Here is a 26,766-nt window from a genome sequence, read left to right on the forward strand (position 1 = left end):
TTCCATTCAATGAACAAAGGACATCTTTCCATTTATTTGTGTCTGCAATTTCTTTCATTGATTTTTTGGGGGGATATCTGTCACCTCAAACATTTATCCTTTATGTTTCAAACAATCCAATTTATACTCTTTTAGTTATTTTAAAATGTACAATAAATTATTGCTGTCGGCCAGGTGCAGTAGCTCATGCCTGTAATCCCAGCACTTTGGGAGGCTGAGGCAGGTGGATCACAAGGTCAGGAGATCGAGACCATCCTGGCTAACACGGTGAAACCCCGTCTCTACTAAAAATACAAAAAATTAGGTGTGGTGGCGGGTGCCTATAGTCCCAGCTACTTGGGAGGCTGAGGCAGGAGAATGGTGAGAACCCGGGAGGCGGAGCTTACAGTGAGCTGAGATCGCCCCACTGCACTCCAGCCTGGGCCACAGTGCGAGACTCTGTCTGAAAAAAAAAAATTTATTGCTGTCTATAGTCACCCTGTTGTGCTATCAAATACTAGATCTTATTCGTTGTTTCTAACTATATTTTTGTGCCCATTAACCATCCCCCCTTTCCCCCACCACTGCCCTTTCCAGCCTCAGGTAACCATTGTTGTTCTACTCTCTATCTCCATGAATTCAGTTGTTTTAATTCTTAGCTCCCACAAATACGTGAGAACGTGAAGTTTGTCTTTTTGTGCCTGGCTAATTTCACTTAACATAATGACCTCTGTTTCTATCCATGTTGCTGCAGGTGACAGGGTCTCATTTTTATATGGCTGAATAGTCCTCCCTTGTGTATACGCACCACATTTTCCTTACGCATTTGTCTACTGATGAACACTTAGGTTGCTTCCAAATCTTGGTTATTGTGAATAGTGCCTCAGTAAACATGAGAGTGCAGCTATCTTTTTGATATACTGATTTTCTTTCTTTTGAGTATATACCCAGCAGTGGGATTGGTGGATCATATGGTAGTTCTATTTTTAGTTTTTTGAGGAACCTCAAAACTCTTCTTCATAGTGGTTGTACTATCTGTCATTAGTGCTTTTTGGTTTTCAGAAGGCATTATTTCTATCTGAGGTGGCTCTGTAAAAATATTTTTTTATTTTCACTGGGCACGATGCATGATGGCTCACCCTTGTAATCCCAGTACTTTGGGAGGCTGAGGTGGGAGGATTGCTTGAGGATAGGAGTTGGAGACCAGCTTGGGCAACACAGCAAGACCTGTTTCTATAGAAAATAAAAAATGTTGCTGGGTATGGTGGTACATGGCTGTAGTCCCAAGCTACTCGGGAGGCTGGGGTGAGAGGGTCACTTGAACCGAGGAATTTGAGGCTGCAGTGAGCTGTGATTTTGGCACTGCACTGCAGCCTGGGCAACAGAGTGAGACCCTGCCTCAGAAAAAATATTTTTTAAAAAAGTTAATTTTGAAAAAATTTCAAACATGCAGAAAAGTTGTAAAAGTGGTAAATCTTAATACAGATTTATCAATTGTTAACATTTTGCTATATTTTTTCTCTCTGTAGACACATATATGAACACAGACTATTTATCTGAAACATTTTAAAGTTGCACATATCATGATCCTTTGCCCTTAAATATTTTAGCATGAATTTTTTAAAGCACAAGGCCATTCTCTTACATAAGTACAGAATAACTTTTAAATTCAAAACATTTAGCATTGTTATAATGCTATTATATAATAGTCAATTTGCAAATTTCACCACTTGTTCCAATAATGTTGTTGTTGTTGTTGTTGTTGTTGTTTTTTGAGATGGAGTCTTGCTCTGTCCCCTAGGCTGGAGTGCAGTGCCACAATCACAGCTCACTGCAACCTCTGCCTCCTGGGTTCAAGCGATTCTCCTGCCTCAGCCTCCTGAGTAGCTGGGACTATAGGCACATGCCACCACGCCCAGCTAATTTTTATATTTTAAGTAGAGATGGGGTTTCACCATGTTGGCCAGGCTGGTCTCGAACTCCTGACATCATGATTCACCCACCTCGGCCTCCCAAAGTGCTGGGATTACAGGCGTGAGCCATCGTGCCCAGCCAAGTAATGTATTTTATAGCAGTTTTTTAAATGCCAATTTAACATCCAATCCAGGATCACACATCGCATTTAGCTCTCATGTTTGCTTCTCTAATCTTGAACGTTTCTTCAGCTTCCCCTTCTTTCTTCCTGTCTCCCTTTTCCTTTCTTTTCCCCCTCCCCTTCTCTCTCTTCCTCCTTTCCTTCTTCTGCCCTTGCTTTTTTTGACGACACTGACATTTTTAAAACATAGGCTAGTTGTTTGGCCCTGTTGTCCAGGCTGGAGTGAAGTGGCAGGATCATAACTCACTGTAATCTTGAGCTCCTGGGCTCAAGCGATCCTCCTGCCTCCGCTTCCCAAAGGGCTGGGATTACAGGCACAAACCACCCTGCCCGTCCTTTCTTTTTTCTTTTGAAATATTTTCAAATTTACAGAAATGTTGCCAGAATTATATAGCATTTTGCAAGTTTTTTGTACATTTGAAATTATTTTTACCCAGATTCACCAATTTTTGGTGTTTTGCCACATCCACGTTTTAGCACTTTCTCTTTCTCTTCCTTTGTGTGTGTGTATATATGTATATTATGTATGTGTGTGTGTGTATATATATACATATTTTATTTATTTATTTATTTATTTTTATTTTTTTCTTGAGACAGAGTCTTGTCACCCAAGCTGGAGTGCAGTGGCACCATCTCCCCTCACCTACAACCTCTGCCTCCCGGGTTCAAGCAGTTCTCTTGCCTCAGCCTCTTGAGTAGCTGGGATTACAGGTGACTGCCACCATGCCCAGTTAATGTTTGTATCTCTAGTAGAGATGGGGTTTCACCATGTTTTTCAGGTTGGTCTCTAACTCCTGACCTCAAGTGATCCGCTCGCCTTGGCCTTCCAAAGTGCTGGGATTACAGGCGTGAGCCATGGTGCCTGGCCTATGTTTGCGTATATGTAAAAAATAGTTTTAAAAAATTGAACCAGGCCAGGTGCAGAGGCTCACACTTGTAATCCCAGCATCTTGGGAGGCTGACATGGGGGTGGATCACTTGAGCCCAGGAGTTCAAGACCAGCCTGAGCAACATAACAATACCCTCTCTCTCTCTCAAAAAAAAGAAAAAAAGAAAAAAATTGAACCACTTAAGAATAGGTATCACCCTTTATATAATAGTTTTTGAAGTGGGCCTTGAGGTTCTTGCCAATTGGACAGAACTTGGTGTGGGGAAGGGAATTAGCCAAAGGGCTCTGCATGTGTGGAGATTAAGCCCGTATGTACATGAAGTGGCTGGCAAAAAGCCAATGTTTTGGAGTAAATGGGCTTGAGGAACAGGGACCAGAAAGGCAGCTGGAACTTACAACTTATTTTAAGGAATTGGGACTTCATTCCATAGGAAAAAGAAAACGTTGAAGGTTTTAAAGCCAGCGATGATAGTACCAGATTTATTTATTTATTTATTTTAGAAAAATTAGGGCAATTAGGAGGAGAAAGGACAAGATAGACCAAGTAGGTAGATATTGCATTCCACCAGGTAGCGATGGAGACCCAAAGGAAGGGGATGCAGCGGAATGTTTGTTGAGTGCTTACTGTGTGCCAGCTATTTTACATATGATATCTCATTTAATTATCACAAAAAGCTGAAGTCAGAGAGGTTAAGTCACTTGACCAAAAATAGTCATTAGTAGGTTTATGGCATAGTTAATATTTGAACCCAGGCCCATGTGACTCTAAAGCCCACTCCGAAATACACTGGGGTCATGTAGGATGGAGCAGGACTTAGGGAAGCCATGAGACTCTGAGGTGGGACTGTCAGGCCCTGATAGCCAGTTGGACATGCTGGGTGAGGGAGATACAAGGATAACAACTCATGTTCCCAGCTTGGACTCCTGGCTAGACTATAACAATGACATTCCAGTCCAAGCTGGAAACTTGAGAAAATGATTACTAGGGGCTGGGCGCGGTGGCTCACGCCTGTAATCCCAGCACTTTGGGAGGCCGAGGTAGATGGATCACTTGAGGTCAAGAGCTCGTGACCAGCCTGGCCAAGACAGTGAAACCTCGCCTCTAGTTAAAATACAAAAATTAGCCAGGTGTGGCGGCATGCGCCTGTAATCCCAGCTACTTGGGAGGCTGAGGCAGGAGAATCGCTTGAACCCAGGAGGTGGAGGTTGCAGTGAGCACACCACTGCACTCCAGCCTGGGCAACAGAACGAGACTCCATCTCAAAAAGGAAAAAAAAGAAAATGATTACTAGGGAAGGGAAAGAATTGGGGAAGGGAGAGAAAATAATGATTTAGTTAACAGTCTGTATAAATTTGGTTTGGATGACTGAGTTTGTGAAAACCTTAGACAATAAATTTAGTGGACAGTTTGACTCAAGAGCTCAGAAGGAACATCTGGGCTAAAGATAGAGATTTGGTTGCCGAAGTCTTAGAAGTGTTCACCTAGTGATAAAAAGATGGCTAAGAGTGGAGACCCAGGCACACAAGCATTTAAGGGATGGTGGAGAATTAAGACTCAGTGAAAGAAAAGAGAAAGGATGGGGAAAGGCAATACCATGCAAAGCAAAGACTGGACCATTTCAAGAAGGTGAGTGACTAGGTCTGTTAAGTTCTAAAGAAGAGTTCCAAAGGCCTGAAAGATTAAGTGGGATAATGAATTAGGAAGTTGCTCGTTCTTTTTTTCATTTTGTGTTTTCATTTGTTTTTTTCTATAACCTCATATTAGAAGTGATCACTGGTTATCTTAACGAGAGCAGTTTCAATAGATTGACAGCAGCCAGCCCCCCCAGGGATTAAAGAGTGAATGACAGTAGAGAAGAGATGACTTTGTTTTTTTTTCGAGATGGAGTTTCGCTTTTGTCATCCAGGCTGGAGTGCAGTGGCGCGATCTTGGCTCACTGCAACCTCCGCCTGCGAGGTTCAAGCAACTCTCCTGTCTCAGCCTCCCAAGTAGCTGGGATTACAGGTGCCTGCCACCACACCTGGCTAATTTTTTTTGTATTTTTAGTAGAGACGGGGTTTCACCATGTTGGCTGGGCTGGTCTTGAACTCCTGACTTCAGGTGATCCATCCACCTTGGCCTCCTAAAGTCCTGGGATTACAAGCATGAGCCACCGCGCCCAGCCTGAGATGACTCAAGAATTTGGGCAAATGATGATGATGACAGCAGTTGATGTTAGTGAAGGCTTACTGTATACCAGGCCCTGAACTAACAATTTGCATGCATTATCTGGGATAATCCTTACACTACTCCTATGGGTAGGTACCATTATTATCCCCATGTTCTGATGAGGAAATTGTAGTGGAGAGAGTATAGAAAGGTTATGTAATATGCCCAGGGTTTTCTACTATTAATACATAGTGGAACAAGGATTCGAATCTAAATCTTTCTGGGTTCAGTGCCCGTGTTGTAAGATGATGGTAGCTTGAGCTGAGTTATTCTTTTATTTTCCCCAGGCCTGAGACTGAGCCTATTTATAAGCAGAATGGGGGTAAAACCCTATAGTAAGGAGGATATTGACCATGTATGTAGCAAAGAGAATAACTGATCAAGCAAGAGTTGAAGGATATTAGATCACATTCAAAAATGGAGCACCTAGTTTCAGAAAGGAGTTAAGGACATCTCTTTGTCAAGGGCCGGAAGAGATGAAAGAAGAATCAGTGAATATGTACTCAGCTGTCAGCTTAAGGCAACATTCTTTTCTGAGATTTAAGTAACATTGGCTTAAGTCCCCATTCTGTATCCATTGGGAAACTCAATCCAAGATTTCTGTGAATTCCTGGAAGCTCTCCTTCTTATGGTTTCTTTGGCTTTGAGATTCTGCTTCCATTAAATTCTTTATCTTACTTGTAACTGAACTTCTGTGGCTGTTCTCATTTCTTGGTTCTTTGCTGACCCAGTTGTGGAGCTCAGCCCCTCGCAATCTTTTTTCTTAATTCTCCCCCAAATCACTCACATAAGGCATTTGTGCATGTGACAGATATTACTGAAGGCTTAGGGGATTTTATATCCTTAGCAACACAAATAACTTAAAATTCCAACAATAGATATCTCTATTTTAAACATTCTCCAGCTCCCCTATCACTGGGAACTCTCTCCCGCAGCTCCAGCCTCCCACACTGTTATTTGAGCCCCATCTCTTCTTATCCACCTCCATTTCCTCTCCTCCAGTCCCCATGTTTTTGGATTTTAAAAAATATAGATCTGTCTAGCTGTCTCTTTGCTTCAGAGTTTTATTCTAAGTCATTCTCTCTTCTTCCGTACTTCAAATGTCATTTCAAAGTAGTTTCCTAAATAAGGCATTTTCCATCCCTAAGAACTCTAGCATCTACTAAAATAATAGTTTTCACCTCAATACTTATAAAGGTGGAAGGAAGGCATTTCAAAGAGTTCATATCTGTTGTCTTCTATTTTCTTAGTGAAATATAAGACCTGCTCCTCTTTTGAGCTACGGATGAGTCTAGCAAAGATTTGTTCAGCTGGGGTTAGGGATTCTGTCAATAGACATTTAACAGTTTTCTAAAATTTCATAAAACACCATATTTACATAAAGTAATTCTTCTAAGCATATAAACTTGCAGGATTGATTCCCTTGCTAGAGATGGATTATTCAGTTTACTGAGTACCCTGGTCAATACAAGAAAAGTAGAAAAAGCAACAGAGAAGATAAAAGTCAGAGTATGTAAACTAAAGCCAGGGTAAAGGAGATCACAGTCTTTGCTGATCTGATCTCTCTTCCAACTCAGCCATAAATACAGTTTCTGCATTGCACCACATTGCATCCCTGGGGGGCTACAGGGATGTTCATTTTGTGGCTGAAATAGGATAAAAGGGTTATATTTATTATCTATTGGTTGATAACAAATTACCTCAAACTTGATGGTTGAAAGTACAAATATTTATTTATTTAATTTTAATTTAAAAAATATTCTACACATTAATTTTAATTTTTCTTTTTCTTCTCTCTTTTTTTTTTTTTTTTTTTTGAGAGAGTCTCGCTCTGCTGCCCAGGCTGGATTGCAGTGGTACAATCTTGGCTCACTGCAACCTCTGCCTCTCAGGTTCAAGTGATTCTCATGCCTCAGCCTCTTGAGTAGCTGGGATTATAAGCACATGGCACCACACCCCACTAATTTTGAAAATACAAATATTCATTATTTCATAGTTTCTGTAGGTTAGGAATTCAGAAGTGGCTTAGCTGGGTGTTTTTTTGTTGTTGTTGGTGGTGGTGGTTTTGTTTTAACTTTTAAATTCAGGGGTACATGTGCAGGTTTGTTGTAGTAAACTTGTGTCACGGGGGTTTGTTGTACAGATTATTTCATCAAGCTGGGTGGTTTTGGCACAGGGCTTTCATGAGACTGCAGTCATCTGAAGGCTTGACTGGGGCTGGAGGATCTGTTCCCAATCTTATTCATGTGGCTGTTGGCAGGAAGCCTCAGTCCCTCACCTGGGCCTCTCCATAGTGTTGTCACAACATGGCAGTGAGTTTCTCCCAGAGTGATCTAAGAAGCAGAAAGCAACCAAGATGGAAGCTGAAATGCCTCATGTCGTTTAATCCTGGGAGTGACATACTATCACTTTTGCTGTGTTCCATTGGCCACACAGATGGATCCTAGTTAGGGTGTGGGTGGAGACTTCATAACAGTGTGAATACCAGGGGGCAGGGATCACTGGGGGCCCTTTCAGAGGCTGGCTGCCATGGGAGTCCCCAAAAACATTCTGTATTGTGGGGGTGAAGTTGGGGGGAAGTGTATGCCTTAATATATATGTGTTGTTAGACAGGCTAGACTGGTATTATAGTTACCAGACTTTTAGATTTAATAGGCCAGTAAAATACAAAATAACTCGGTAGGGGATACCAAAATTAGTATATTTCAGTGTTTTGTTGAGTGAGAAAGATACAGAAAAAGCTGCCATTGACCACCACCACGGTCATTTCATAAACACACATTTTAACATAAAAAAGGGAGAAGAACATAATCTCAGAATAAAGTCTAATCCTTTCAGTTGAATCATTCAACTTTGTTAAAAACTCACAACTTGTCTGTGCTTTTCCCATTTAACTGTGGACTGATGAAAACTTCATCCTAGCTTGGTCAATAAATTGTTATTCAGGAATCACTGAGCTAGACCATAGGATGCTCCAGTAACTTTCAAGATGACTGTGAGGGTCGTGTAGAAACATAATAGTTCATTCAAAGTAAGTGAAAAAGAAGGACTTGAAATGGTTGACACATAGAGATAGCAATTTTATAAAATTATGCTCATGAGCTGGAAGGAAGCCACAGAGTTGGTAAATATTTAATGTATCAGTTTTTGTGGTTTTTTTTTTTTTTTTTTTTTTTTTTGCTATTGTGTTCCTACTAATATTTAGATGTTGGCCAGGCGTGGTGGCTCACGCCTGTAATCCCAGCACTTAGGGAGGCTGAGGTGGGTGGATCACCTGAGGTCAGGAGTTCCAGACCAGCCTGACCAACATGGAGAAACCCCATCTCTACTAAAAATACAAATAGCCAGGCATGGTGGCGCATGCCTGTAATCCCAGCTACTTGGGAGGCTGAGGCAGGAGAATCGCTTGAACCCGGGAGGCAGAAATTGTGGTGAGCCGAGATCACACTGTTGCACTCCAGCCTGGGGGACAACAACGAAACTCCATCTCAAAAAATAAAAAAAAAATTTAAATGTTTATTATTTAATTAATGAAATAAAGATAAATAGAGCATTATTGAAGCCTGGTTAAATGTACATAAAAGTAATACAAGGCTCAGCATGAGCTTTTAAAGAGCTTTCATAGTTAATACATTTCACAGATACTTAACATATTTTTTGAGTATTCGCATCATTTATGTCAAGTATCCTTTTTCTAAATAATTACCTCTTCACTTTAAAGATATGCTTTTCTTAGTAACCTAGATGATGTAATTATACATGTTTCTTTTGACATGAGGGTGAAATATCTAACACTATCCATTAGAGATGGGCTTTGGATTGTTAGTTTTTTGCCCTCCAAATTGATGGATTTGTAGAAATATGGTCACATTTTCATTTGTTTCCACTTTTGATCTATGGCATAGTGTTTGCAAGGCTGAAGGCTTGGGCTGGGGAAGGGATCAATTATTATTGTGTTCTGGGATTGACTTGGACCCTACTAGAAGTCATGCTGTCACCTTTTGGGTTGAGAATTAATTTTGAGTAATATTTAGGAAAATAGGGGAAAACTTTCTCTTCAATAAAATCTTATTGCAGATCTTCATAAATTGGTTTAAAACATATATATTTTTCTTTTGAAAATTCCTTTGGTGGAAACTACTGTTTCTTTCCATACATAAAGTCCAAATGTTATTATCAAGTTATATATATTTAAAAGTATTTAGCATAATTAGTTTTGGAAATTGCACTTTCAGTTTTGATTTTACAGCCAAATTGGTTGACTAAGAAGCTAATTGATGTTCTTTAAGAACCTCTATAAATTTTGCCAGTTTTCAGTTGGAACGCCTTGTTCACACAAGGCATTTTTAAATGAAAGTAGTGAGCAGTTGATTTTTTGAATCTATGAATAACTTTTTTTTGGTGTGAGGACAATTCTAGAGTCATTGAGCTGTATATAAATGTGACACTGGAACTTAGCCATCAACACTCTGCCTAATTTTACTTCTTTCCTCTGGGTATAGCTCTCACTGCACTAAGTTCTTCCAACAGTCAGACCATGTTGTGACATGTTGCGTCTAACTGAGCACATTTTTGCTACTCACTGGCATAATTTAGGGTAAATGTTAGATGCCTTTATGCTTGCCTTAGGGAACATTTGTAGGTGCAAGCTTAGAAAATTTTGATGGCATTTTGATACCCGCTGTTGGTGCTAGCTAATTTGAGTCTTAATTGGTCATTACAGGTTAGGTGTCTTACGCAGATAACAGATTTTTTTTTTTTTTTTTTTTTTTTTTTTTTCTTGCTCTGTCGCCCAGGCTGGAGTGCAATGGCATAATCTTGGCTCACAGCAACCTCTGCCTCCCGGGTTCAAGCAATTCTCCTGCCTCAGGCTCCTAAGTAGCTGGGATTACAGGCGCCTGCCACCACACCAGGATAATTTTTGTATTTTCAGTAGAGGTGGGTTTTTGCCATGTTGGCCAGTCTGGTCTCAAACTTCTGACTTCAGGTGATCCCCCCACCTCTGCCTCCCAAAAGTGCTGGGATTATAGACATAAGCCACAGTGCCCAGCCACAGATAACAGATTTGAATCAGGCTAAGCTTTCTAATGTGAAACTTGAATGTTTATTTTTTTTTACAGCCACATGGCAAGGCAGAGAATACTATGACATGAGGTAATGAGTTAACAAATACTTTTTTAACAATAAAATGTGTTTTGTCTTGAAACTGATATTAACTCAGTGTTCTTCCCACAAATTATCTGTGAGCCACCCAAATGGCCCCACCTTTGGCCAGGCAAAAACCAGCCACTTTTAAAAGGTAACATCAAAGCCAGGACTTCCAGAGTGAGCCATTTATCAGGGTAATGAGTGCTATCCCTGGAGCCTTAGAAGATGACCTTTTGGCTTTTTGGCACTGATAGACCAAAGAGAAGAGTAACCTTGGAACCTCAATCTAGAAATTGTCATGCATTGTTCTAATTATAAGCCGCAAAATTGCTCAGTCATTTATATATAGAAAAGATCTTGAATAGTGGCTGTCAGCACTTTCTTTTAAAATCAAGGCCTTACAAATAGACTAAGTTCTTATCTGACTTATCACTGATAATTCCCTTTGAAGATTGCTGGGGGTCACCAATGGCTTGTTTGGGATTGATCTAGAAGGCTTGCTGAGTGGATTGTGGAGCTGGCAGCCATTAACATGGAAAATGACTCAGGCACCTCCCTCTCTGAGACTTGAAGTAACTGTTATCACCAGTTTCTCTTTCTGTGGGACTCAAATCCCCTTCTGGATATTAAACACATGGGGAAAAATAAGCAATCAGTGGGGGCCCCCAAGAGAGCATTTGCTGAAATCTGTAAAATAATTCATTGGTAAGAGAACACAGACTTGTTTGGCATATTTGTCACACTCTATGCAGTTTACATTTCTCTGGCTTGTATACCTCAAATGATAATTCCCTTGTGAAAGAAATGTGTGCACCAGCTTCTCTAGACAGCCGATCTTTTGTATCATTTCTATATTTGAACTCATTTAACAAATCAAATGCCTTTGTTAAATCTACTAATGCAGGAGACAATTCACATTGCCATGGTCAGCATTTCTCTTGCACCACAGCGGAGCACAGCTGGTAAAGTTTCAGACTCTGGAGTTAGACTGTCAGGGTCCAAAACCTGGCACCACCACTTACTAGGCTGGTGATTTAGGCAAATTAGTTAACCTCCCTGGGCTTCATTTTTCTTATTTGTGACAAAAGAATAATAATGGTCCTTATTGTTTAGGGTCATTAAAGGAGCACATGGGATGACACATGCAAAGTGTTTAAGAGTCTGGCTCTGAAATAACTACTTAGGGGCTGGGCGCAGTGGCTCACGCCTGTAATCCCAGCACTTTGGTAGGCCAAAGCGGGCGAGTTGCCTGAGCTCCGGAGTTCGAGACCAGACTGGGCAACCTGGCGAAACCCCATCTCTACTAAAAATACAAAAAATTAGCTGGGCGTGGTGGCACATGCCTGTAATCCAGCTACTCGGGGGGCTGAAGCAGAATTTCTTGAACCCAGGAGGCAGAGGTTGCCAAAACTGAGCTGAGATCACACCACTGCACTTCAGCCTGGGCGACAGAGTGAGACTCTGTCTCCACATAAACAAACAAACAAAATAACTACTTACTTTCTTCCAGGGAAGAACATGCAGGGTCATGTTTGGTGGCTGGAGACAGAAACGTATTCATGTTAGTTTAAGTAAATGAGGATTTTTTTTTTTTTTTTTTTAAAGACGGAGTTTCGCTCGTCACTCAGGCTGCAGTGCAGTGGCGGCATCTCGGCTCACTGCAACCCCCGCCTCCTGGGTTCAAGTGATTCTCTGCCTTAGCCTCCTGAGTAGCTGGGATTACAGGCACCCACCAGCAGGCCCGGCTAATTTTTGTATTTTTAGTAGAGATGGGGTTTCACCATGTTGGCCAGGCTGGTCTTGAACTCCTGACCTCGTGATACACCTGCCTCGGCCTTCTAAAGTGCTGGGATTATGAAGATTTTTTAAATAGTAAGGCTACGTAAGCAATCACGTGGACACCCAGTGTCACCTGGGACATGTGGGTACCAGAGGTCAATGTCAACAGCCTCTGAGGCTTCTCCATCTCTGGTGGGTTTGTTTGTTTCCCTCTCTATGCTGACTCTATTTGCTTCTATTTTCTGCAGACCAGCTTTCTGGGCTTATCACTGTGCACATGCCCAGAAATTCTTTCTCCCAAATCTGTGTAAATTAATAGATCAAGCACTCTCTCTGTCATGTGACTCAGTTCCCACAATTCCAGGTGAGAAGTCCAGTAGGCTGGGACCAGAGGAGAGGAGGTCATGCGGTAAATATAGTGGCTCCTTCCAAAGGTTCCAGTGTCTTATGTCTCTAAGAAGGGGGCATAATGGTGGTGGTGGTGGGGAGGAGGTGGGGAGTATGGGAATAATTGGCAACTCCAGGATAATCATGGTGCTGATGTTCAAGGGAGATTAAAGGTGTCTTTCTTTGAGTGCCAATTATTTATTTTTATTTTTTTAAGACATGGTCTCGCTTTGTCACTCAGGCTGGAGTGCAGTGGTGTGATCACGGCTCACTGCAGCTTCGACCTCCTGGCTCAAGTGATCCTCCCACCTTACCCGCCTAAGTGTGCCACCATGCCAGGCTTTTAAAAATTTTTTGTAGAGACAGGGTCTTCCTATGTTGCCCAGGCTGGTCAAACTCCTGGACTCAAGTGCTCCTCCCACATCGGCCTCCCAAAGTGCTGGGATTACAGGTGTAAGCCTACCACGCAAGCCCAATTATTTATTTTTAAAAAACTTTTTATTGAAGGATGACATACACATAGAAAAGATGTATGAGAAGTGTAAGCGTGACACACTGAACACACCTGTGAACCCAGCACCCAGCTCAAGAAACAGCATTATCACTGCCCAGATGGCCCCTTTTGTTCCCCTTACTTAAGACTCCATAAAGGTGAATTAATTTTGCCTGTTTTTAATCTTTCTATCAATGGAATCATATACTGTACACATTTTTGTGTGTCTGGATGCTTTTGTTTAACATTGGGAGAGTCAGCAATATTGTGTATATTTGTAGAACACTCATTCTTATTGCTGTAAAGTATTCTGTGCATGCATTCACTATACATATACACTTTTTTTTTTTTTGAGATGGAGTCTCGCTGTTTTACCCAGGCTGGAGTGCCAGTGGTGTGATCTCGGCTCACTGCAACCTTGGCCTCCTAGGTTCAAGCGATTCTCTTGCCTTGGCCTCCTGAGTAGCTGGGATTACAGGCACGTGCCTGGCTAATTTTTGTATTTTTAGTAGAGACGGGGTTTCACCATGTTGATCAGGCTGGTCTCAAACTCCTGACCTCAAGTGATCTGCCTGCCTCAGTCTCCCGAAGTGCTGGGATTACAGGTGTGAACCATTGTGTGGTGTTATATTTTATATTTTGTTTATCTGGTCTACCTCTGATCGACATCTGGGTACTTTTGTTTTTGTGTAAATGGTGCTGCTGTGAGCTTTTGTTGATCACGTACACATTGCTGCTAACTACTTTTACCGCCAGTGGCTTATACTAGGTATAGTGAATTATCTTCCATCATGTATAACTGAATTGATGGTCACTCATGAGTACTTATGAATACTGTTATGCTTTTTTATCTGGTGACTTCTTTTTATGTGGTAACTTTCATGGTGTGAGGGCAGGGCCATGTTTTATACATTTTGCGTACATAATAGAACGTTGCATATATTTCTATAGATGCTCAACTATTTGCTGATTGAACGAATGAACAAACAAATGAATGGTGTGTGCCTCCCTCTTTTTTGGGAACAAGCTCTATTTACAGGTGAGGCCCCCAACTGTGATGTTTGGACCAGGATGACCTGCTGCTTGGCCAAAGCTGATTGATTAAAGGGGTGGACACGTGACCCAAGCTGGGCCAATGATGTCTCTCTTTTGGGAGTTTACAATTTGGAGCTGAAATGACAGTGGATGCTGCTGATGCTCGGTCCTTGTGATTGTGCTCCAGACAGAAGACCCACAGGCTCCTGCTGCTGCGTACCAAAGGTTCAATGCATCCTGCTTTTCCTAATTTCTGGAGTGGATAGATATCTACACACTTGGCGGGGCTGGGTGCAGTGGCTGATGCCTGTAATCCCAGCGCTTTGGGAGGCTGAGGTGGGCAGATTGCCTGAGCTCAGGAGTTCAAGATCAGCCTGGGCAACATGGTGAAACCCCATCTCTACTACAAATAAATTAGCCGGGCATGGTGGTGTATGCTTGTATTCCCAGCTACTCAGGAGGCTAACACACGAGAACTGCTTGAACCCAGAAGGCAGAGGTTGCAGTGAGCCAAAATCACGCCACTGCACTCCAGCCTGGGTGACAGAGCCAGACTCTGTCTCCAAAAACAAAACAAAAAAATCTACATACATGACTATTAAACAACAATGCAAAACTATTTTGGATTCAGTTTCAAAATACAAAGTAGAGATAATAAGTGCCGTAAAATGTCAAAATATGGAGAGATTAGTGAAGACTCACTTCATTGTGCATACTGTTGCCTTGGCTTCCTTCTTGAGGACAGCTGCTGTGAATGTGACCATATTTGCCAAGCCAGGATTTCAGTGTTAAGGGATGGACCAGGAGAGGAGTTATGGGGATTTGGGAATGAGAATGGGATGTAGGTGTGAAACTGTAGAGGATCAATGGTAGAGATCCTACAAGTAAGGCCTTTAAGTCTTGGAAACTGATTGAATGTGAAGGTAAAGAGAAGTCGAAGATGATGCCAGGTTTTGTTTCTGGGTTAGGAAAGATAAAGGTAACTATTTTAAACAAGGACATTTGAGGAGTGCAAAGTGGGAAGGGATAAAGATGAGTTCAGTTTGGGATATATTAAATTTAAGGTCCTGGTGAGATAGCCAGATGAGCTCACGAGTTAGGAAGATTTGGAGTCCCGTGTCCTTTGCTCCATGCTGTGTGGTGTTGGACACCTTACTTAGCTTCTTGAAGTCTTAGCTCCCTATCTGGCAGCTGATACCTCCCCGTAAGGATTAAAGTGAGACAGTGAATAAAAGGGTTTAGCTTATTGCCTGGCAATTAAGTATCATAAAGTATATATTAATAGGGTGTGAAGGCCCCATGTGGTGGCTCACGCCTGTATCCTAGCACTCTGGGAGGCCAAGACAGGCTGATTGCTTAAGCTCAGGAATTTGAGACCAGCCTGGTCAACATGGTTGAAACCCCATCTCTACAAAAAAACAAAACAAAAATTAGGCCGGGCGTGGTGGCTCATGCCTGTAATCCCAGCACTTTGGGAGGCCGAGGTGGGCAGATCACTTGAGGTCAGGAGTTCGAGACCAGCCTGGCCAACATGGTGAAACCCTGTCTCTACTAAAAATGCAAAAATTAGCTGGGCACGGTAGTGCATGCCTGTAATCCCAGTTACTCGGGAGGGTGGAGCAGGAGAATCACTTGAACCCAGGAGGCAGAGTTTGCAGAGAGTCGAGATCATGCCACTACACTCCAGCCTGGGCAAAAAGAGTGAGACTCCATCTCAAAACAAAAACAAAAAACAAAAATTAGGCACAGTGGCAGGCATCTATGGTCCCAGTTATTCCAGAGGCTGAGGCGGGAGGAACACCTGAGCCCAGGGACATTGGGGCTGCAGTGAGCCGTGATCGCACTACTACACTCCAGTGTGGGCGACAGAGCAAGACCCTGTCTCCAAAAAATAAATAAAAATAGGATGATGATGATGATGTGAGGGTGTCCAGAGTGCTACTGGGCAGCAGGGCCCCAAGCTCTGCTGTAAAGGACCAGCTTGCAGGTGGAGATGATGCAGCGAAATTGGTTGAAATTAGCAAGAAGAGAGTGTGAGGAAGAAAAAAGAAAGTAGCCCCATATCGTTGGCAGAGAACACAAGGTAGGAGAAGGAACAGGAGCTAGAGGAGACTGAGAGAGGGGAGCAGCAGAGTGCAGGCTCACAAGATCAAAGCGGATGGGGGCTCAGCAGCAGGTGAATATCCCTGTTCTTCCTAAAGCTTCATAATCTTTTTTGTTGTTGTTGTTCCCTAGATGGAGACTTGCTCTGTTGCCCAGGCTGGAGTGCAGTGGCGCGATCTAGGCTCCCTGCAACCTCTGCCTCCCGGGTTCAAGTGATTCTCCTGCCTCAGCCTCCCGAGTAGCTGGGATTATAGGCACGCGCCACCACGCCCAGCTAATTTTTGTATTTTTGGTAGAGACAAGGTTTTGCCATGTTGGCCAGGCTGGTCTCGAACTGCTGACCTCGTGATCCACCTGCCTTGGCCTCCCAAAATGCTGGGATTATAGGCATGAGTCACTGTGCCTGGCCAGCAAGTAAGTCAAAGTTAAGGGCAGCAATGTGTTAAGTTACTCCAACGTAAAAGACTGAGTCCAACAGGTAGCAGGTACCTGCACGTCCTCTCTCGCCAGTGTGGAGATGAACCAAGGCCTGGTAGTTCTCTCCTGTCTTCTGTGGTGTCTCCTCCCACATTGCCAAGCCCCTGCCTGCTGAGGCCGCGTACTTTGGAGGAGAGCCAAGTAGAGGAACTGTTAAAAAAAAAAATTATGATACCCAGGCAACACTCACTCCATTTTCATTTCCTGCAATGCTTCTGATTTTTAAACTTTGCCTCCTCCTGTCTTGACTTCAACGAATTGGTAACAGTAAGGGTTGCATATGTACACATATGATGGCGGTAAGACTTGGAAAGCATTTGTTTATAGTAATCAAGAGGAAAGGAGAGGAAAAGTGAGTAGGAGAGGGGAGAGCAAGAGAAAGAGGATAGGAAAAGGAGGATCCGAGTCGGGACTAGTTTGGGGGTGGAGAGATGAAGAGTGTGCTCTAGGAAACAGGTTGCTATGGGTTTTTAAAGGTTTGTTTTGCAAACGTTATCCTTAGCCCAAGCTGTCCCCGGTGGGCATCAGTCTTCAGCATTTTCTCAGCCTCCTTGCTGGAGCACTGGGCCTGGGCTCCCGCAGGAAGGGCGAGTGGATAAGGTCGGCAGCTGCGAGCCTATCTCTGGGGTGCAGTTCTTCTTAAGGCAGCCGACCACCCAAGCGCAGGGCCAGGAGCCAGCTCTACCCGGCTTCTCCAGGTCCTGTGTGTTTGGGGTTCCCTGGCGAGGAAACCCTGGAGTAGAAGCCCTGTGTTCTGGGTATTAAAAACATTTAAAAAAAATACGTTAAGACAAATTTGATCGTAGCTCATACTGCAGTTACAGGTTTTAAAAGCTGGTTTCTAAGTTAAGCAGGTGACCAGGTAGGGTGCCTGCTCCCACCCCCATCCGCTGTTCCATTATCCAAGGGGTCTCGTCCTGACTTCGCAAGTGTGGAAACACACAGTCACGTGTTCCTTGGGACTGTGGAAAACGTGCACTTTGGGGCTCACAGGGGCTGGCATTTCAGCATTGACACGGTGTTCTTTCCTGTCTTGTTTTGGTGATCATCCCACACGACTAGATTAACCTGTTGTTTTTGCAAAGCCCCAGGATTTTCCTAAGCGTCCAAGCCGTCCGGCCTTGTCTTTGTTAGGAAAAGTCAAAGGGCTTCAAAACTGCGGGCAGTTGCCGTGCACGGCGCCCGTCCTTGGAGGCCTTTTTCTCTGAGGATGGAGTTTTAGATTCAGGGATTTATGACTTGACTTTCCCGGGGCCGGCGCCCCTGCAGAAGCGGCGGTGGCTCGGGAGTCAGACCCGGTTCCCGCGCCGCCGGGAGCATCCTCCCCGCCATCCGCGGTCGGGTCTTCTCGACAGGGCCCGGCGGCCTTTGCAGGACGCGGGTGGCGGGGCTCCGAAGGCGGCCGGCGCGCCCCCCCCGCGCCTCCCACAATCCCCGGCGCCCGGCCCCGCGCCCCTGACCCGGGTGTCACCGCGGCGCTGCGGGAGGCCTCGGCGGTCTTCGGACGCGGTCGGGAAAGTGGCGAGCGCGCGCCCGCGTCCGCGCCCCCGCTCGCGAACGCCGGCTTCGGCCATTTCCGGCGCGGCGCCCTTCGGCAAGTTCCGCAGTCGCCTGTCGGAAATGGCTGCCGGCCGGCAGGGGGAGCGGCGGATCAGGCGCGGCCTGGAAGGCGGGCGGCCGGCAGCCAGAGCGGCTTCTGGGACGCCGACTTTCGCGCAGGCAGCGGCAGCGGCAGCGGCGGGTCCCTGAGCTGGAAGCCGGTAGGACTGCTGGCCGCGCGTGAGCCGGAGGAGCGGGGGCCGCACCCGGAAGGGCTCATGGGAGGTTGCCGGGGCTGGCCCCGAGCGCTGGGGACGCGGCGGGAGGGACCGGGTCCGCCGTGCCCTGGGGAGGCTGCTGCCCGGCGGCGGGAGGCGTGCAGCCTCCGAGCGGAGTAGGCCTGCCCGGTGGCTCGGGGGCCCGGGGAGAGGCCGCCAAGCCCTCGGCCGGCAGCGGGGAGGGCTAACGGGTCCCTGGGTTAGGGCACCCCCTCCCCGCCCCCACACGCCCTCTCTCGCCCCAGTTTGGGCTGCTCGGGACCCGCCTCCACCTTTTTTTGGACGCTCGGCTGCAGCTGTTGAGTTTCCCCTGCTCCCTGAAGCCGTCCACCCTCTGTGGCCCGCGGCGTTTCTCCTGCTGCTGGCCCGGAGCATCTTCTGTCGGCAGAGGCGTAGCGCCGGATTACCCCCACCCCTTCCTGTGCACACCTTCCCACATCTGCCCCCCGCTTCTACACGCAGTCGCCTGCTGCCCTCCCCGCTGGCTCTTTTTGCCGGGCTCGCCTCCTTTCAGGAGCCACAGTCGGAGCCGCTTCCTGTCCGAGGGTCCAGGTGCTGCAGGACCCTGGCTCCCAGGCCCAGCTCCCCTAGAGCCGGCCTCGCGCTGTACGGGCTGGACCGGACTGGGCTGCGCGGGGCGTGTGTGCGCGGCGGAGCTCCGAGCCCAGCGAGGGACAGCACCTATTCCGAGCCCCTCGGAGGCGAGCCAGGGCTGCCCGGCTGCTAATGGGTGCTGCTTTCTCTTCCCCACATTGAGCAAGAGCTTCGGCTCCTTTTATTAATAAAATCTGTATGGCTCTCAGAAGACTTAAATTTTGTGGATTTTGCCCCTCCCCCGCCACCCGCATCACCCCACCCCCGCCCTTCCCCGCAACCTGGATTGTTTTTCTTCCCTTTTTAAAAACTCTAAAAGCTTGATCAAGTCCTCTTGGTTCGACTCCTTTGGTGGAGGAGGAAGCGCAGAACACCACCACATGTCCATTTTTTCCCCCATATGTGATTTACTTAAGAGTCGTCTTTAGCATTTCTTGTCACTTTGTCCTATTCTTTGACCGATTTAGGTAGCTTCATTTTTACTGGCCGAGCTCCCCGTGCTTTCTTTTGTTTTTAAAGGCTTTGTATGTTGCAGCCATGCAGACTCTGCAGTTTTCTGTATTTTGTTCGGCAGTGAGTCCTGCATTCTGATACAGTGACTATCGCTGTGACCTGTGTGCTGGGATAGTAACTGCGGGGCACAGAGTCTGGAGCGAAGCGAAGCCTTCTCAGCTACTTGCTGTTTAGCAGAGGGACTTTGAAATATTTTGTGATGAAAGAAAAACCGTTTTCTTAAACTGCTATTTGATGTGTTAAAAATACCTTATCCTGTGGGAATTTCCCATTCGTTTGCCTGTGGGGAGCCGGAGGAATCATAAGAACTCACGAGCATGAGAGAATCTAGCCTAAGTGCTTTCTGGAAGAGTCAGAATTGTGGCTCTTCAGACTTCAGGAAACGTGCTTAATATCCAGAGATGTGAGGGGCATACCTACCTAAAAAATGATTGACAGGCGTACGTCTGTATCCCTCCACTTCTCGCTTTTCTAGTGGGGGAAAACCCTGTTAATACTTGGTGTGTAGTTGGGATCTTTCAGTGATTAGGCCTCAGAGTTTTGACCTCGGAGTAAAAAGATTTTAAGTGAACAGTTTGGAGAGAAGTAAGTCAGGGGCCAGGCTGAGCACGGGAAATGTATTTCTAGGAGAAAGGGCAAGTCCAGAGGGTGGTTTGAAGCCAGCAGAAGAATGTCAGAGAGAGACCGATTCTTTTCTGCAGGGCCCTAGGCCAGCTGTGGATTGGAGGGTTATGGGGGATGAGGGGCTGCAGGAGTGATGCGGGGTCCCTGTCTCAGTTGAGACTGGTGGTCTTCTGGAGGAGGGTGGGAGGGATTCCCTCATGTAGACTCAGGTGTTAGGAGAAAAATGAAGGTCTCATCAGACCTACTCTTGGTAAAGGTTCGAGCGCCTTTGTATGTTACTCTGGAGTGAGGCAAGGAATATGAAACCAGGACCTTTCATAACGTCCTAAAACTGCCTACTCCATTCGCTGGTTATTAAGTTTAGCTCAGAAAACTTCTATTAACATATTTCTATTTTATTTTTGTTACCTCTTCATTTTGGCAACTATCATTTCGAAGACTTTCAATGATAGGGCAGCTGACTAAGAGGGAAGAAAGGATTTTTCACGTTTGGAGATTTCATGGAAATAGCATAGCCCAGGCAGAGAGAGTTTGTGAGCTCAAGAGGGACAGAGAGGTGGGCTCACCTGTAAGCTTCATCTTTTCTTTTCTTGCCTGAACCAGTTGCACAGTCCTTTTAAATTTTCAATCATTCAGACCTCTTGGGTGATGTTACTAGGGAGAAGAGAAGCAGGATTTAAAAAACCTGTGATCTTGAAAATAGAAGAGGAATGTGGAGACTCATTACTAACATACTTCCCTCTCCCACACTTAGGCCATAAAGTGCAGTGTAGGATACTACTCACATGCACCCAAATGACCCATTAAAAGTCTAGAAGTGGAGCCATAGGAAGATGAACTGTAGAATCTGTTGGGAGAGTGAAAGCGTCGTATACATAATATATAAGAATGCCTACTATATGCAGCCATACAAACGGAATCCATAACCGAATGAGCAAAGCTGTATTCCAGTGAAACTTCATCTACAAAAGCAGGCAGCTGCCGCTTGCGGGTGCCTGACTTAGAGTGCCACCCCTCACACAAATGCCTTTCCTTTGGTATATTCCTTCATTTGGCTGTGTCCAATACTTTTTAGACTGGTCAATAATATTAATGGTTAACGTCCTGGATGTTTGCTTTTTTGACCATTTTCCCTTTCAAGCCTCTTTTCCAACTTGCTTTTAAATGTTTTTTTAGCAATTTTGACCTACTCTTTCCAGCATGGCTTCTTTTCTTTTTCTTTTTTTGTTTTTTTTGTTTTGTTTTGTTTTGTTTTGAGATGGCGTCTTGCTCTTTTCGCCCAGGCTAGAGTGCAATGGCATGATCTCAGGTGACTGCAAACTTCTGCCTCCCAGGTTCAAGTAATTCTCCTGCCTCAACCTCCCAAGTAGCTGGCATTACAAGTGTGTGCCACCACACCCGGCTAATTTTGTATTTTCAGTAGAGATGGGGTTTCACCAACTTGGCCAGGCTGGTCTTGAACTTCCACCCACCTTGGCCTCACAAAGTGCTGGGATATAGGCGTGAGCCGCTGCATCCAGCTTCCTTTGTTTCTGAAATAGAGCTGTAAAATATAAAAGCACAGTAGCTTCGAATGGAGAAAATAGTTGATGGGACCCCAAATTATTAATGAAGTCTGTGGAAAATTAAGGGGGTCTTTAAAGGAAAGTCTTGTGCTTGAAATCTTGGAGGTGAAACGAGAAGGAGGTCTTGGGAATGGCCTTGCTGCCTTGAGTAGATAGGGTGGTGAAATTTTCCCCGCAGTAAAACATGTTTTTGTGCTTCCTGGGAGCAAGGCAATTGTCAGTGAGGGCTTAGAGTCTAAAAGGATCTTTGAGGTCATCTGGTCTAACCCCTTAATTTATGAGTTAACAAAGGACAAGGAGCTTATGAGTCAAGAACGAGGAATTGGGAAGTTAGGGGACCTGATGAATCAGAAAGATGGTAATGATGATGGGATGGTAAAGCATCTCAAGCTGAATTCACCCACAAAGGGTGAAGGAGGATGCCCGAGTCATAAGCTGATTTAAGGCTGGGCACGGTGGCTCACACCTGTAATCCCAGCACTTTGGGAGGCGGAGGTGAGAGGATCACCTTGAGTCCAGGAGTTCAAGACCAGCTTGAGCAACATTATAGTAAGACCCTGTCTCTTAAAAAAAGAAAAAACCCTGATTTATGTATGGCTTAGCAAACTTGCTTCACTTTCTTTATCTCATTCAGGGAGGCCCAGGGCACTAACGATATCAATTGTATGCCTCCACAGCATAAAATAAAAATCATGTGTGTTTGAGAAGCGGAAACCGTTAGAGAGATTAGTTTATACTCTAGGCACTTGCATACTAAGTTGACTGTTCTGAGAATAAGTTAACAAAATCCATCTGAAGACCTTATTTAAAAACCTTGTTTCTACATCTCTACCTAGCCCTTATGAAAATGATGCATCTCATTTTAGGAGGGAGAGTGAGAAAGATAGGAAGAATGCAGAAATCACCTATAATTTCACAATCTAGAAGTGCCTCTGTTGGTGTTTTTGCTTCTGTTTGTTTTTCTATTCAGAAATATACACATATGCATTTTAAACATGTTATACTGCATATATGGCTTGGAATCTGTATTTTTCTGGTTAACATTATATTGTGAATATGTTTTCATTTTATTTAAAACCATTGAAAAACTTCCTAATGGTATCATAGTCATATCAGTGACAGTCACACTTTGTTTAACCTTGCTCCTAGTCTTGGACATTTATATATTTTATATACATGATAAAGAATAATGAGGTGATTGCATCTTTATATACAAATCTTGCTCACCTAAAATATATTCCTAGAAAGTGAAATTGCTGAATTAGAGATAAGAAAATTTTGAAGGTTTTTTTCTTACAAATGGCAGATTACTTTTTAGTTTACCTTTCTACTAACACAAGAGTACCTGCCACATTGTAGCAGGCAGCATAGTTCAGAGTTGTACTGTACTTTAATCACTTTATTTTAATGTTTTAGTATGAACATTTTGGAAGTTAAATCTTTTTTCTCACTCATGATTCTTTAAGAATAATTTCTGGGATAGAATTATAGGGAAAGAATATAGACACAGTTTCAGTGTTTTTATTACTGCCAAATTGTGCTCCAGAAAGGTGTGCCAGTTTGCAATCCCAGCAGCCAAGTGTGAGAATGTTTACCCTGGATCCTGCTTAGCACCAGATATTATAATTTTACAATTCTTTGATTTATTAGTGGAAAATATCACGGTATCTTGTTTGAAATATGTATTTCTTTGATTGCTAGGAAGGTTAAACATATAAACATGTTTATCACTTGAACCCTTTTTTGTGTAACTTTTTGTTTATATCCGTTGACCACTGTTGATTGCCTTCTTTTAATTCTGTCATATTGCGCAGGCTTCCCCGTTTTTAATCAAATTTAAGCTTTTTTTTTCCTTCTGAATACATAGAATCCTTTGATTCTTATATAGTTGAACCTGTTGAACATTTCTGTATTTTACTTTTGCTTGGATTCCTGGAAAAGTGGCTGTACTTGAGATGAAATTACATGTATGTTTTCCTTTTCTTGTTATGGTTCATTTATTATAATTAACTCTTGAATCCATCTGGAACTTATTTTTGGATTTGATTTGTCATGCAGTAATCTGACTTTATTTTTTTTTCCAAATAGATATGTCACGTTATTTATTGAGAAATGTAATGAGGTGTTCTTTAAAAAGATTGCAACAAGGTAATATTTTTAATTACAAAAGTAATATGTAATGATTGTAAAGTGAATTAAGACAAAATGAATCCTCTAAGTAAACAAATGGTAGATAAGCAAGAAGCAGTATACAGGGCTGTAGGTCATACGGACCTGGATTTGTAACTTGGTTGCTGTATTGCCTTGAACAAGTTTCCTATCCTCAATTATACACCACTGCTTCATCGGTGAAGTGGAAATGACAGTACTCCCATGTGGCTGATGAAATGAGATAATATGTGTGAAGTGTGTTATCTAGAGTACTGTGCCTGGCACACTGTAAATGTAAATCAGTAGCAATTATGAAAAAGCCTTCTCCTCCCCATCTTCCAAGGGTGTGTAATGCATTATAGTTTGGACTTTCTGCATTAGCTAAGGGATAGTGCTGTTTGTCTTCCTTAGCTGTCTACATTGATTCAGCTGCCATCAATCTGAATCTCCATTACTATCAATTCTTCATTAGACCAGTAGTTTTGGAGTTAGGGTCATGTGCTCTGCATTAAAATCACCTGGGAACTTTGTCAAACTGCAGGAGTTTTGGCCCCCACACCTAGGAATTCTGATTTAGTTAATGTAGCACGGCCCCGGTTTGTTATTTGAAAAAATTCTTAAGTGGTGAATCTGATTTTTACACATAATTAAACTGACTGGTAAGACAATACGATTTGGATTTGTGGGACATTAGCAAACTGGTGGGAAGGGAAGCAGATAAGGCAATGGCATAATTTTCAAATTGAGGACTTATCCTGGGAGTTGAGACTTCTGGGCTCAGGTTTGTTGCCAAGTAAACCGATGACTTGGGGTAATCAACGGCCTCATTTTCCTTGTTAATATCTATATATTCAGCAGCGGAAGGAATGCTCACCACTTATTGATGAGTTCCTTTTGTATTTTGTGATTTGTCTGCTAGTGGCATTTGTGGAACACCTCGGGATTTAGAAATCTGCTCTTAAGCCCAAAGAATAAATTGTTTTCCCTTTCAAACAGCCCTGTAATAAGGGTGGCTCAAACTCTGGTTCTCTGGTTGCATCATAATCTTCACTCTCCAGTCAGTAGGCCAAGGCACAACCAGTTTTTCACACTTCATTTTGCTTTTTAATTGCTGAGGATGTTCTGTTTCCCTTTTTTCATGCAGGCTAAGTTATACAGTAAGAAACCACTGTGGTCGTTGGATTGTGAAAAACATAGGGCCTTGGTCTCCTGTAACTTGGGAAGTGTCTACATGTAGTTCTTACAGCTTACTCTTTATCTACAATTAGCTTCCCTAGGAAGTGCCTTTTTTTTTTTTTTTTTTTAAACAGAACACAAATCAGTGATAGCGTTGGGAAATGTGTTTTAGTGCTTATTAACATACTTCCTGACTTCACGAACTAGGTACTGTCTTGCCTTGACAGGCTGTTTGTCATGCCTGTAGTTAGGAAATCAGGAAATGATGTTTTTTTGGGTTGTTAGTACTTAAAAACAAAGCAATCCTCTGAAATACTGCTTTCAGCGACCTCACTGAAATGGTTTCCTGTGGAGAACTCCCTTTACCTAATTGGAAGGGCTCCTGGTGATGGCAGCAATGGCAGCAGCATGCAGACAGCTCTGTAGAACCCGTACCTGGGTTGTCATGGAGTTCTGCCGCTTGTGGGCCCATTTTGACCTAAATGAAAAAGAGAAAATAGTACTACAAGCACAGATATACAGGTGGGCCATAGGCACACTGGCAAACATATTTTGTTCTGAGTCTGCTATTCTCTTTAGCAGGTAAATACTTTGAATATAGCGTTGGCTTTGGGTTTTAGAGGAATATTATGTGTGTCAATTGTAATTATTATTCATGGTTACAGCGGAGTAGCAGTGATATGGAGGATGTAAAAATGATACACATGATAGGCATGTGTGTGTGCCTGCTGGCACTGTTCCTTGAATTAATATAGACAGTGTAACATAATTAAGGCATTGAAGGTATGAGCCTTACAGTCAGCTTGCTTTGGTTCGAATTCAAGTTTTACCACGTAACATGGGTGACCCATGGCTCATTAGCCTCTGTGCTTTGGTTTCCTTGTGTACGGAACAGGAACTTTCACGGGATTGCTGTGAGGATTAAGTGAGTGCGTTGAGGAATATGTGGTAATAGGTTTAACCTGGCATACAGCAAGCATTCAATACCTGTTAGCTATTATCATAATTATTGAAGGTATTAGAGGCCGTTGAAGGTTTCATTGGGAACATCTGGAAAGCGTCTAGCATCTCTCTCTCTCTCTCTCTCTCTCTCTCTCTGTTTCTCGCTCTGTTCTCTCTCCATACTTCTACGTGGAAGGCATAATAGCCAGATGGAGCAGCGACTCCCATCTTCCCCGTCGCGCCTCCTGTCTCTCCGGGTGAATGTTTCAGTATAGTTTTACTTTTTTTCTTTTGGAGCTGCATTGTAGTCTGATAATTTTCTGCGTATAAAAAAATTATACAGTTTTATTAAAAGATGCAGAAGAAGACCTAAATAGAGACATATCCCAGATCCGCGATGGGAAGTTTCAATATCAGTGTTTTAGTTTTTCAAGGAGAAAAGTCAAGTCCGTAGGATGGTTGTTATATCAACAAACTCCTGAAAGCAAGGCCGTGAGTAATGTTCCTGCAGATAATCGCAGTTTGCTGTTGTGATAAGGGATGTGAGAGGAGGAGGGCCCTGGTACGTGGAGGTGGAGGGGCGAGAAGGTGAAGGGGAACACCAGCACATGCACAGTTCTGGACTGGAACTCTGAGCTCTTCTCAGCCCACCTCTCAGACTCTCGAATGGAGTGATTACATTACAGCTTTCCAGGACTACAGCTTGGTTCAGCCCTCCAGTGAGTAGCTAGCAGATGGAGACTTCTACTTTGCATTTGTCAGCAAAAATGTCTGATTAGGGAAAAGAGTA

At 43.8% G+C, this 26,766-nt stretch overlaps 1 protein-coding gene across 3 annotated transcripts in view; it reads left to right on the plus strand.

The window, feature by feature from the left end:
- The window catches only part of EXTL3 (exostosin like glycosyltransferase 3), a 132,514-nt gene that overhangs the window by 60,549 nt on the left and 45,199 nt on the right, over window positions 1–26,766 (plus strand). For 2 of the 3 annotated variants that reach the window (XM_032143943.2, XM_058433478.1), the window contains exon 1: window positions 18,097–18,354. The exons of the other annotated variant lie outside the window; for it this stretch is intronic. The gene's annotated coding sequence lies outside the window, so the exon portion shown is untranslated. Of the gene's footprint in view, window positions 1–18,096; window positions 18,355–26,766 lie in introns of those variants that run through there. 3 annotated transcript variants of the gene reach the window in all.

Source organism: Hylobates moloch, unplaced genomic scaffold (genome assembly GCF_009828535.3).
Source record: "Hylobates moloch isolate HMO894 unplaced genomic scaffold, HMol_V3 SCAFFOLD_22, whole genome shotgun sequence".
Taxonomy (NCBI): Eukaryota; Metazoa; Chordata; class Mammalia; order Primates; family Hylobatidae; genus Hylobates; species Hylobates moloch.